Here is a 12,852-nt window from a genome sequence, read left to right as displayed (position 1 = left end):
TTGAATTTTGCGGCCCTCGAAAGGAGCCGCCTTCGAGCATGCCCATAGAATATGTGGCAGATCCGCCCTACATTTACATAATTTGCATTGATCGTTGAATTGCCCTGGATAGAATCTGCTGCAGGCCACCGGGTTTGGGTACAAGTTTGTTTGCAGGAGGCGCCAGGCCACCGCCTGTTTCCTGGTTAGCGCGGGATGAGCTGGTGGGTACCGGGCCCTTCCCAGCCGATAGTAATCGGTTATTTCTTTGTAGCTGACCATGCGCTCTCCTCTCGTTCCCGGCTGGGCGGGCTCACTTGCTCGGCGAGTAAGTCCTCGAGCTACGTTGTGAGCCGCCTCGTTGCCGGGGAGAGAGGAGTGCGCGGGTGCCCAAATAATTTGGATCGTCCCGCGACTGAACTTATTTTTTTCCGTAGTGCCCCTTTAAAACACATGTGGCCGAATTCACGAAGGTTTTCGTACGTAAGTGCCGTTTGCCATTGGACGGCCGCCTTGGCTAACATGTTTACCATCACGATTGGGCGGAATTTGCTCTTACGAACTATTCTAGCGTAGGAATTCTTTGTAAATATGGGCCCTGGTGTGCATGCCGAAAGGTTCCTGCTATATTTATTTTTGCTCACTTCTCGGCTCGCGATGCAATAAACATTTACGTCGGATAACCTGCGTTGCCGGCGGCCACGCCGATCCCTGCACTATACAACTCGCGGATTTGTACGTTCGACGGTGCGCCCACGCGTCGTCGCTTATACAGCCGGCGGCGGCGGGTGATCCTCGTCGTCCCACGCGATTCCTTGGCGCAAGAAGTCGCGCGCGTACATACATGCGTCCCCCGCCGCGTGTGTTTGTGCTGTGTACATGCGTCAGTGTGCGTGCGTGCGTGCGTGCGTGCGCGCGTGCGTAGGCGTGTTTGAATCTCTCTTTGCCCGCTGGTGTTTGCGCGGGCTTGCGTTCGTGGCATGGCGGGCGCTTAGCTTACGCGACGTGTACGTCGCATATAGTAGTTCCGGTGGACTGAGGGCTCACGTCGGCTTTTTTTTTCTTTTTTTTTGCTTTTTTCTTCTTGCTCTCTGACTCTCTCTCACTCTCACTGCATACGTGATTGCGGCACTCGTGAAATTTTCTCATCATTTTTGTGTGTTTCGGAGGTCTCGGTCCAAACACGAAGGGAGGAGAAATGCGTGCCACGCCTGTAGGAGGAAAGATGATGCGCGGCGACGGCCGAAAGCTGCAGGAGTAGGAAGTTCGATCAGTGGGCAACACCCGTCCCGTGGTGGCACGTGAGACGAGCTGCTTTTTTTTGGCGGCCCGACCTTTTTATGAACGGCGGACACGACTGTGGTGTAGCCCCGAGGACGATTCGGCTGTCTTCGCAGTCTGTGGCGTGACGTTTTATTTGTCATCGTGCCCACAGTGACTCTGACGTAGCGATTTCAAACATTCCGGCAAAGGCACCTCGTGCGACATATAGTTTGTAAGTATTATTCAATTTTCTATAGCGATCCGATGGATGTGTTGGTGCTTATCGTAGGTCAGGTGCGACAGTATGACGTTGTCTCATTCATCGTCGTCAGATTAATTAATTCATCTCCACTGCTGGAAGAAGACCTCTTCCAAAGATATCTCCAATTACCCCTCTTGTTACACGCCTCTATAGTTGTCCGCCGTCCTCGACTGCGTTTCCCTTTCCGTGGCACAGATTCTTAACTCTATAGACTATAGCAGACCAGCAGTTATCTGCCCTTTACGCAATACATTGATCTTGATGGTGATTAAATGCATGGCCTGCTCAACTGCATTTCTTCCTATGTATCTCGGGTAGATTATTATCTAGCCCCATATGCTCTATAATCCACACAGTTTCCTTTCTCGGAACGTTACGCCTGCCATCTTTCATTCCATCGCTCGTTGCGTTCTCTGGCTTTTATGGATGGATGGATGTAAAACTTTAATGAACGTCCTGAGGTCGTTGCGTTCTCTGGCTTTTATGTCAATTTTTATTTCAAGTATAGCGGTAAGCTGCCGCTTTAAAGAATTACAAAGTGCTACTGAGACAGAATCTCGGTGCCGCCTGAGCACGGCATATATCTGTTGCGTCACCGGGCTTTTGCAGTGCCTGGCGGTATAAGGCCCGTTGCTCTTGACTGGTATGGTAACCGCTATAGTGACCAAGATCGAAGCCAGGCGGATAGATAGTTTCTTCCGTAAGCAGTCGTAAAGAGCCAATGGTCCGTAAAGCAAAGCAAAATCTCATCACTGGTTGCAAAAGAAGGCCTCTATTTCAACCTGAGTTCCACTATTTGTCTCACAAGTTCCACTATTTGTTTCACAAGAACGTCTTACGCGTTACGGTATACTTTGCTCATCTCGCCAACGTCCACACGTATAAACGAACGTTATCGCTTGAATTTGCCTGTCCTCACCTACACGCAGAAATCTGGTTCTCTGAAATTGGTAGCTAAGACATGAACTCTGTCACGCTATTCAAGGGTCTGAAAATAATGTGTCGAATATAACTCGAACGTTAAATGTTTTGTATGTGTAGGCAATACCGAAAATATTTTTTTTTCTAGACAACAATTACGACATATACCGCCCAGGCTTGTCATATAGACTATGGTACGAACTAGCGAAGAAGCTCGGCGACAACACAGGCCTGCATGTTCGGTGTTCTTTTTTTTTTCGTTTTATCTGTCTTATTCAACACGTCAGTGTTCCTTTAGGGAGGTGCCGCACGAATCCCGTCCGACACTTGGCGAAGAATCAATTTTGCTAACAATCTATCCGCACTATTTTTAAGCAGCGTTTCCGAAGCAACCTTCAGTTCCCATGAATGTTCTTAAATAATCCGGGGTGCTGAGCTTCTGCCGGCACAGCGTGGCTCTTGAGCATTATTTTTGGTTATTTATTGCCACGGAAGCAAAAATTCTGAATATTTGTTAGATTTGAGGCCCCAGAGGAAGATCATGAAATGCACTTTTATATTTTCTATAACGATATTTTGAACTATTTACTGATTTACAGGACATCAATCGACAGTCGTCAATTTTCCCCGTAGAGTATCTTGCAACGCTGTACCCGGTGACTACGCGGCTGCATGAAGCGACGTTAGCGACTTCAAACGCGGCTAGAACGAGCTATCGATTTGGCCAGCAGACCGAAGGTGTATGGTATATGAATAGGCCGTAATTGGCAGTGATAGATTGCAGACGACGGCTCGAGCCGTCGTTTCTTCTATTGGCAAAACGTGCTAGAAAGTTGCGGTTTATGTTGTGTTCTTGTTCATTTTTTATGATACGAGTCCGCGCGACTCTTTCACCGTTCTTCAAGATGCCTTTAGACGCAACAGGAAGAAGACATTTCGTGAGCAATCAATTCTTCGCGCACATCCCCTTTCACTTAACACAATGTGCATCTGTGTGTTCTTACTGGAGCAGCTATTGCACATGCAGTGGAATTCTAGAATGTGTGATGGGCACTTCTTTCCAGATCTCATCCAGCGCGTCAATTGCTCGCGCACTTGTAATACAGCGGGACTCATAAATATATCTGTAGACAGCACATTCTGGTCGAAGACTGGAAAGGTGGGAACGACGTTTTGTTTTATGCCTTCGCGCGTCTCTTTCCTCGAAGCAAGCGTTTCTGTTTTTCCTAGATTTATGATTATGAGCCGCCCCTTGAAAACACTGAACCATTCTCGACACCTGAAATTATTTTACGTGATGAAGGATTCTTAGCACATTCTTATGTGTGTATTTTGAACGCGTAAGCCTTTCTATGCCTACCCAACGAGAATCCTGTCCGTCACGCAAAACGAATGCAATGACTCATACCCCCTAAACAATGGCTCATACCCTCGTAAGCAATGGCTCATACCCCCGTAAAGTCTACTAGCGGTCAGCAAAGCGAAGCGAACAGTGTATACGTTCATTGAAATCACTCATACAACACATAGTACAGCATACCTTTCAACAAAGAACAATCTTAAAACGAGTATCCGAACAATCAACAAAGCATTGCAAACCCCCCTGAAAAAATATCAAATAAAGCAGCATACCCCCTTCAGTTGTGGTCTTTCAACAGCTTCGCTGGACATTCAGGTTGATAAGGGCCGATAAGAGGTGATAAGGGTCGAATCATGTTTGATAAGGTTGATAACGACCGATGAGGGTTAACAAGGATTTATACTGATCGGATCAAGTTTCATAACATTGATGGCACCGGACTGCGTGAAAGTGGCACAATGCGTACGCATACTTAGACAACTTCAAGAGAAGTTTCTGCGTCATTTTTTAAAATCTTTTTTTTAGCAAAGCGAACTCATCACTCATGGCATCTCCGGTTTCACGGCCAAGCTTTTTTGCTTGCTTTGTGTGTGTGTTTGTGGCTGCGTGTTTTTGTGTGTGTTCTTTTGGTAAAGCTCATAATAACGCGGGTCTGAAGGTCTACTTCATTGCAAGGTTACGCAGAAAAGCGGGCTTTATACCTGCAAAACAGTGAGTCATATTCCGTAGTTTGTTGATCCTCAAGGATAGGGCGCCTTCATGCCCACGACTCACCCCTCGACCCCACCTTCCATATATGCTATTCATATACGCACACCAGTATACGCAACATCTTCGCATCTGCCAAGAATCGGGAGGTACAAGGGGTCGAGAATAAAAAGAGAATTTTGAGGTAAATAAATGGAAACGAAATAAATTAGGGAGTATTCGATACAGGCGTAGTAATGAATAAATATATCCCACTGTATGAGCGCACTGAGTTGTGATGGCAAAGTGATTCGTCTTCTTCGTTGTTCAGTTTCTTGAACAGCTCGTAACGATGTGTAAAACACCCAAGGGAAAGTATACCGTAATCAGCCGTTAGAGATCGCAAATCTCAACTTCAGCTACCAGTTTAAGGGCCATTGGGCCGTTTCAGCAAGCTTTTACTGTCCTGTGTTATATACTGTGCAGCTTGTGCCTCGCAGTACTGCCTCTCAGTACCTGTTCGTCTTTCGTTAGGCGGCATCATCGTCATCGTTGGTGCGCAACCAGCCATGGGCCGCCGGAATACCGCCGAATCTCGCTGCCTGTGAAGCCGCGCCGCACGACTGGGGTGGGGTCCACGTGCCCAAGCAGGATCCAGTTGTCCCCGCCGGCGCTCACACAGCCACCGCCGGCGTCATGACATCGCGGGCGAGCAGCAACGGTACGTTCTCACGAAACCGAGACAGCGCAAAGGGGTGGGCAAATATGAAAGGCGCGCAATGTGTCGCAGAAGGTGCCTATACAGCACACAGGTATCAGGTTATGTGTCTTCAGCTGACAACCCAGCTGCGACTCCGGGACTTCATCCGGGACTCTATAGTCACGTGACGTGTACGTCACGGACCTCTTATATATAACCCCGCGGAGCGAACAATAAACGCTCCATTTTCTATGTTAATCACGTAGTTGTTTCGTGTGCCATGTGGCGACATATCACCAGGTGTACCAGCGCAGTGTATAGGAGTTAAACATGTGGACAGAGTTGTCTGTCTGGTTGGCTCAATTGCTTGCGTGGAGACAATGCTTTATTAAAGCGAAGCTTTTTTTTTAACACGAAAGTGTTTTATGCCGGGGTCCACCAAGACTTCACTGACGTATTTCCGTCACGGAAATACGTAATAGAACATAATACAAAGAAAGAAACCAGAAGAAAAAGTTCCACAAACATGCAAAATTTGGAAATCGAACCCACGACCTCTCGGTCCGCGACGATAGATCGCCGAGCGTTTAACCCATTGCGCCACAAACGCATTTGCAGAGAGCTACACAGACGCGCCTTATATATCTAACACTCCTCCGTGTACCCGCGCTCTTGCTCGGGGCGGTGCCGCCGCCTACGAGCAGAAAAGAGAAGTACTGCATTATGACACTAACGCGCACCGACAGTGAACGGTTCGGTGGTCTCAGCACTACGACGCCTCGATGCCAGCATTCGAAGGGACGCTGGCATCAAGAAGCACTACCAACGCCACCTAGGTGGTGGCGTTCACCGTACTCAGCACAGCGGAGCGTGGCCTCCGCAATTAGCTCTGAAAATGTTTCTGAAGTTGATCGCGGAGGCTGCAATTACGACGCGCTGTACGCGCTGATTTGGCTCGGTGACGATTCAGTTACGTGCTTTGTCTTGCGCGTTGTATTGGTGTGTCAGTTACGTGCTTCGTCTTTCGCGTTGTGCTAGCGTGTGCAGCGTAGTGCAGCTTCCATATGCACGACGGTTGCTCATGGTCATCGACGTTGGTAGTCGTGATGGAGGAGACGTGCCACCAGGCGTCAGCGTGGGTGCATCAACGCCTAAGGGCGCTTTAGCCACAAAACACCAATAGACATTATATATCAATGTGCAATAAACATTACACTACTTCTGTGAAGACACGTTTCACTTTCGTGTTCTATACCGATTCCTATATAAGAGGGATCAACCACATTTTTTTCTCTTCCTTCGACTTTTACACCGTTGCTGCTGCTGTCGCTGTCTTGCACGCCGCATCGGGAAGTAGTCCAGGGCGTGCATGGCAGGAGCGTGGCAGAGAGGAAAGGCGACGCAAGATACTCGTTTGTTTCTTTCCTTCGCGTACGCCACAATGCCCTCTGAAGCTCCCTGGTCGTCGCCACAATAGCCTGTTGACGGCTGTAACTATCCGAGACACCTGCAACAGCATTGCAGAAGCTTCAGCACTTACCTTTGTACTGACGTGCAACAGTCCAGAGGGGAGGTTGATAGAATGGTATAGAAAGGAGGTAGAGAATGGGTAGATCCGACGCAGTCACGGAACAAGACAATAACAGCCTTGTCACTCTTCACTCGCACCTCCCATACATGGGGGGATGGTGGGAGAAGGAAAAGGCGAAGTAAGAAGGAAATGAAACGAGGTTGCGGGCTAATTGGATAAATTTAAGTCCAAGGTACGGTACGTTTCTGCTATTTCTGACAAATAAACACCGTGCGAATTTGACAAGCGGGCAACTGATGCAGGGCGTGCAGATGCAAAGTCGCCTTAAAGCACCGTAGCGTCTAGGCTACACTACAGAAGCGGCCGCACATCATATCAGCACTTCTGTGCCGGCCGCAGTATCTTTGCGGCTATGCTTTCCTCAAGATCGCGGGTTCCGCCACTACGGCATGCCTGATAATCCGATTGTGGCTCTGGAATGTAGAGCCCCATAATTAAATAATTAATTAATTGTGGGTTTTACGTGCCAAAACCACGATCTGATTATGAGGCACACCGTAGTGGGGGACTCCGGAAATTTCGACCACCTGGGGTTCTTTAACGTGCACCTAAGTCTAAGCACACGGGTGTTTTCGCATTTCGCCCCCATCGAAATGCGGCCGCCGTGGCCGGGATTCGATCCCGCAACTTCGTGCTCAGCAGCCCAACACCATAGCCACTGAGCAACCACGGCGGGTGCCATAATTCAAATAAAGTGTAACATTTCTGCCACGATGCGAGGTGCTGTTTGAGTCAATGTCAATGCTAACCTTCTCGGAGGTTATGAACAATGGCGCACCACAACGTCTCAAGCAAACAAGTCTCGCGGTGTGTACTGTGTAGTGCACAGATAAACAGCAAGGTAACGTTTAACATCAGCTCACCGCTCTCGTATTGCACTAAACGCTGCAATTAAACTTTCGCCGTCAACATCACCGCAAATTAAGGTCAATCAAAGCAAACAGCAAAGAAAACTTCGCTTACATCTATTCCCACAGTGCGTGGGATCTACGTGATCTTTTGTGTTACCGACCTTCTCAAATAACACTAAAGGTCTATGTCGCCTTGAAGAAGACAAGTCCACTTGTTGAAACGTTGGCTCCTGCTCTCACCTTGTTTTCGCGTTGCTCATCGTCTTGAATTTCCATCTCCCGCATTTTCCGTGTTTTCCCTGGACTTCAGGTCTAAACACAACCTGCCGCCACAATAACCGGACAGCTGTACTGGCTCTCCACTTGCACATGCCTATGTTAACTTAAGCGATACCACGAAAACAATCCGCATAAGGTGTCCGGGTTCCGAAACCAACGCGTGGCCCATATCGGTGGTTTATTGCCGCGTGATTAAAGATCCGCGCCGTTTCGCAGGCACCCCCATGGACGAGGTCGAGGAAGTGTTTCGGGTACTGCGCGGCCAGGAACGCGTGGTGGGCGTAATCGCCACCACGGCCGACGGGGCGCCGATCAAGTCGACGCTCGAGGACGACGCCGAGACCAGCCGGTACGCGCAGCTCGCGGCGGGCCTTTGCGACCAGGCCAGGAGCTCCATGAGCGACGCGGGACCCGGGGAGGAACCGACGTTCTTCAAGATGAAGACCCGCCGCCATGAGGTCGTCATCTCGCCCAGCAAGAGGTACACGCTCGTCGTGTTAACCGAAGTCCCGCAGCCGCCCGCCGAGGCCGGACAATAAGGAAATCGACGACGCTGCCTCGCAAGATGGTTATGAACTACCTGCTGTGTGTGAGCTGTGTAGTTGCGACGTGAAGTTTCGCGATTCAACAAAATTGCAGAGCCACGTATGACAAACTTGTCGTTTTTGCTGCGTGCGCGAGTGAAGACAGTGCTTAGCGTTGTAACACAAAGCCGCTGTCGGGAGACGACATTGCCGAGGGTCTCGTAACAGGCGGTCGGCGAGAAGTGTATGATGCGAAGAGAGAAAATGCAGCATGTGGCACGAGCAAATGAGTGCGGTACACTTTTATTCTGTGCAGTGTCGAAGCATCCTTCGCTTCACCTAGCGCATCAGGGAAGTCGAAACGCATAAGAAGGCGCTTAGTGGTTAATATACGGCGGCGCTTAATACATTACCTTCCTCTAATAGCTGCCGCGGTAAAATTATTGTCATTGTGGGAGTATGCGTCCGCCTAGTTTAAGCCCCGTTATACATTGTTACAAGCATGTTAGAAGCGAATGCCACATTGCACGCACCATAAGACCCGGTATATATAGAGCTGTTAAGATAACAATGTGGACGATCGGCTCAGTTTTGTGCAGTGTTGTATGCGATAGTGAGTATAGAGTTGAAGCGCGCAACTGATTGAGGGTACGGGGAATCACAGACACAGGTACGATTTTGCGTATACAACACGCTGTCTACCGGAGAACGTCCACAACACAGCTCCCAAGCTGTGTTGTATATATGTATATATATATCAGGGAAATTGAGACTTCCACCCAATCGTAGCAATTGCTACAAACGACACCCATGCGGGTTTCTCGAAAGAAAAGCCAGCCACGTAGGCGATTCGTCCTGGCCCGGGACTTGAACCCGCGACCACCGCCTTTCCGGGCAACCGCTCTACCATCTGAGCTGGCCAGGCGGCTAGCAGATCGCAGGGCTAAGTCTAATTTATCAACTCGAAGCAAAGGCAAGTGCTTGACGTAATAGTTCAGCGGAAACCCGCTAGGGGGGTGTCTCATTTTCCCTTTAATTACTTCTCCACCTAGCGGGTTTCCGCTGAACTATTAAGTCACAGATAGATATAGATATATACGTTCTGATATGGACAGCATTGCTGGTAACGACCTCCAATAAAGTTCTTACACTCACTCACTCAATGAAGTCGTGATACTTGGGACAGACTCCAAATATTCAGCATTTGCCTTGCTTACTGTGTTTGCGCTACCCTTCGGCGGATGAATAACACGGGCGGTTCCGCTAACTGGAGGCGGGTGTGCAACTTTAGCGACTTCGAGTGCAACTCGCCACAGCGAGTGTCCCTTTCCCGCTGCTGGGCGAGAAAAGAAAGCATAATTTGAAATTAATGAAAGTATCGATAGGTAAATCATCCAGCGCATCATACGCTTGTTATTTTAGACAATATTTGCAAAATAACATTTACACGATCAATTGTCACGAGTGACAACCAGACGACGTTGCATCCAACACTAAAGCGACGCGCTGCGCGTTTGTACGTCCTGACAGCAGCGAAGCTCCAGCCCCTACAAAGCGACCCGGATGTCGTTGGTAAAGGAAGAATAGCCGTTTTAAGTGCGGAGCACTTTAGGGGCCCGGGATGTCGCCCTTCGTCGGTGGGTGTCACGCACAACACAAGGTCTACGTAAGACATAAAATTCCCATAAAATTCCGCCAGAAATGGATAAAACTAAAGCAAATAAGTATAAAATATAAAATAAGGAAAACATCGTGATTAACGTGTAGCAGCGTCAGCAACGCACGGAACTGTTGTCGACGGCGTGCGCGTTTTCCCCGCGTTCGCACCGTACGCGCGCGGCGTCCGTGACTGTTGCCGGTGCCTCTAGCGGCGGCTCGGAGGTTTTCGACCAGATCAGAACTGGACACTCGTCAAGCAGCGTCGGAAGTCTTTGCCACCTTCTCGCAACGTTTTTATATAAATAAGTTTCTGTTTGTAGATGTGTGCTTACTCGGGGCTTAGAATATTTTAAATCAAAAGAAAACCAGTTTCAGAATTAGCGTCCACCACCCACTGAGTATTATTAAGGCAGACGCGTTATATGCCCCATGAAGCGGAAAATCCTGTGAGCGTCCGGCGTTAACATCCGATGGCAAGACACATCCGGTGACCAAGTGATGGCGTCACGTTCCCGGAGCTGGACCTTCTGCGGCTTCCAATGCGAAATTCCACGGTGAAAAGCCACACGCCGTGGCCCACACCCCAAAAATTGACTTTGCCCAAATCAGAAATTGAGCTGACCCCCGTTCAAAACCTACCTGGCTGACTCCCAAAATTTACTTGGCCCACCCCCAAAATTTTGGTGGCCAGCCCTCAAAACTGACTTTGCCCAATTCGAGCACATGACCTAGTGATAACATCATGTGACATAGTCACGTGACCAACTATGAACTTGAGTTGTGGCCAAATGATGACACCATGTGACATTGTTACGTGACATGGACGTCGATATAGTCGACACACCCAGAATGCTTTCGCATTGAATGCACGTAAGAGACTTAAGTGCGTCAGTGACTTTTTTTATTCATATTTGAAGGCCTTCCATACAAGAGAGGTACTTCTATGTCCATACGCTTCTCGCTTGCCCAAGGACAGAAGTAAGGTTGGGAAACGAAATGACGTACCTGGCTGGTGTAGCCGTTGACACAGGTCGCGACAGACCAACATTTGCTGACAATGTCTAGCCATATAAGGCCACGTATGTTGACATTGATGATAAAATAATGGACAATGGCGCTGCACGCGCTTCTTTTGGCAGCTCTCGCGCATACCAACGGTATCAATCGCAAAAAAGGAGCGAGGTACTGTATCATGACGTTATGACGCACCCGCCTTCTCGGTACCGAAACCATAGCAGGCTCGTAGAAGCAAGTATACTGTATTAAATTATTTAGGACGCGCTGACAATTTCCAGTATTTTTCAAATGTTTAGAAGGTTCGGACGTTTTTTGAAGGATAAAATATCAAGTCTGTAATGTCTTCTTTAAGTTAGGAGGAAGATATAAGCAGTAGGAACTATTTCGTAAAACGACTGTTTTGATTCACAATAAAAACCACTGCTAGGGCCCCTAGGAGGACACCCGTCAATTTGCCAACAAACGTCGCGACAAATGGCCGCTGTCCCGCGGTAGGCGTCAAGCTCCTACATCGCCTTTGCGGCTGTAAGCGTCAGTGAATGCACTGCAATTACGAGAACGACGGGTAAGAAAGGAAAAACACTAGCGACGAGAACGCGAGCTGAAGGAATTTTGTGCTTATGAAGTCGTGCTTATGAACGTGCTGTAAAAAAAGAGCATCGTCCCTCTTACGAATTGCCACGGGTGCACATTTCTCATCTTCCCGGCCCCATCCCTCCGGGTTACCGTTCCCGCTTTCATCTTTAAAGAAACTCAGATTGACTTACCTCACAGGACGATTTCCCACATGCCGTTATAAAATACGCGGGTATTCCGATACCAAAACACCACTTCTGTTCACACATCTGATCACGAAAGAAAAAAAATGTGGTTGATCCCTCTTATATAGGAATCGGTATAGAACACGAAAGTGAAACGTGTCTTCACAGAAGTAGTGTAATGTTTATTGCACATTGATATATAATGTCTATTGGTGTTTTGTGGCTAAAGCGCCCTTAGGCGTTGATGCACCCACGCTGACGCCTGGTGGCACGTCTCCTCCATCACGACTACCAACGTCGATGACCATGAGCAACCGTCGTGCATATGGAAGCTGCACTACGCTGCACACGCTAGCACAACGCGAAAGACGAAGCACGTAACTGACACACTAATACAACGCGCAAGACAAAGCACGTAACTGAATCGTCACCGAGTCAAATCAGCGCGTACAGCGCGTCGTAATTGCAGCCTCCGCGATCAACTTCAGAAACATTTTCAGAGCTAATTGCGGAGGCCACGCTCCGCTGTGCTGAGTACGGTGAACGCCACCTAGGTGGCGTTGGTAGTGCTTCTTGATGCCAGCGTCCCTTCGAATGCTGGCATCGAGGCGTCGTAGTGCTGAGACCACCGAAGCGTTCACTGTCGGTGCGCGTTAGTGTCATAATGCAGTACTTCTCTTTTCTGCTCGTAGGCGGCGGCACCGCCCCGAGCAAGAGCGCGGGTACACGGAGGAGTGTTAGATATATAAGGAGCGTCTGTGTAGCTCTCTGCAAATGCGTTTGTGGCGCAATGGGTTAAACGCTCGCGATCTATCGTCGCGGACCGAGAGGTCGTGGGTTCGATTTCCAAATTTTCCATGTTTGTGGAACTTTTTCTTCTGGTTTCTTTCTTTGTATTATGTTCTATGACGTATTTCCGTGACGGAAATACGTCAGTGAAGTCTTGGTGGACCCCGGCATAAAACACTTTCGTGTTAAAAAAGAAAGAGAGAGGGAAA

The 12,852-nt window shown here is 48.7% G+C and overlaps 1 long non-coding RNA gene across 1 annotated transcript; it reads left to right on the top strand.

Moving 5' to 3' along the window:
• The first annotated feature begins 954 nt into the window (after positions 1-954).
• Positions 955-11,923, top strand: LOC125939646 (uncharacterized). The gene is made up of 3 exons (XR_007465591.1): positions 955-1,474; positions 5,007-5,193; positions 8,110-11,923. It is a non-coding gene; the product is annotated as an uncharacterized LOC125939646 (long non-coding RNA).
• The last annotated feature ends 929 nt before the right edge of the window (positions 11,924-12,852 follow it).

The sequence above is a fragment of the Dermacentor silvarum genome, chromosome 2, assembly GCF_013339745.2.
Source record: "Dermacentor silvarum isolate Dsil-2018 chromosome 2, BIME_Dsil_1.4, whole genome shotgun sequence".
NCBI classification, from domain to species: Eukaryota; Metazoa; Arthropoda; class Arachnida; order Ixodida; family Ixodidae; genus Dermacentor; species Dermacentor silvarum.
Note: the sequence above shows the minus strand (reverse complement) of the source record. Positions and strands in the feature narration are given on the sequence as shown.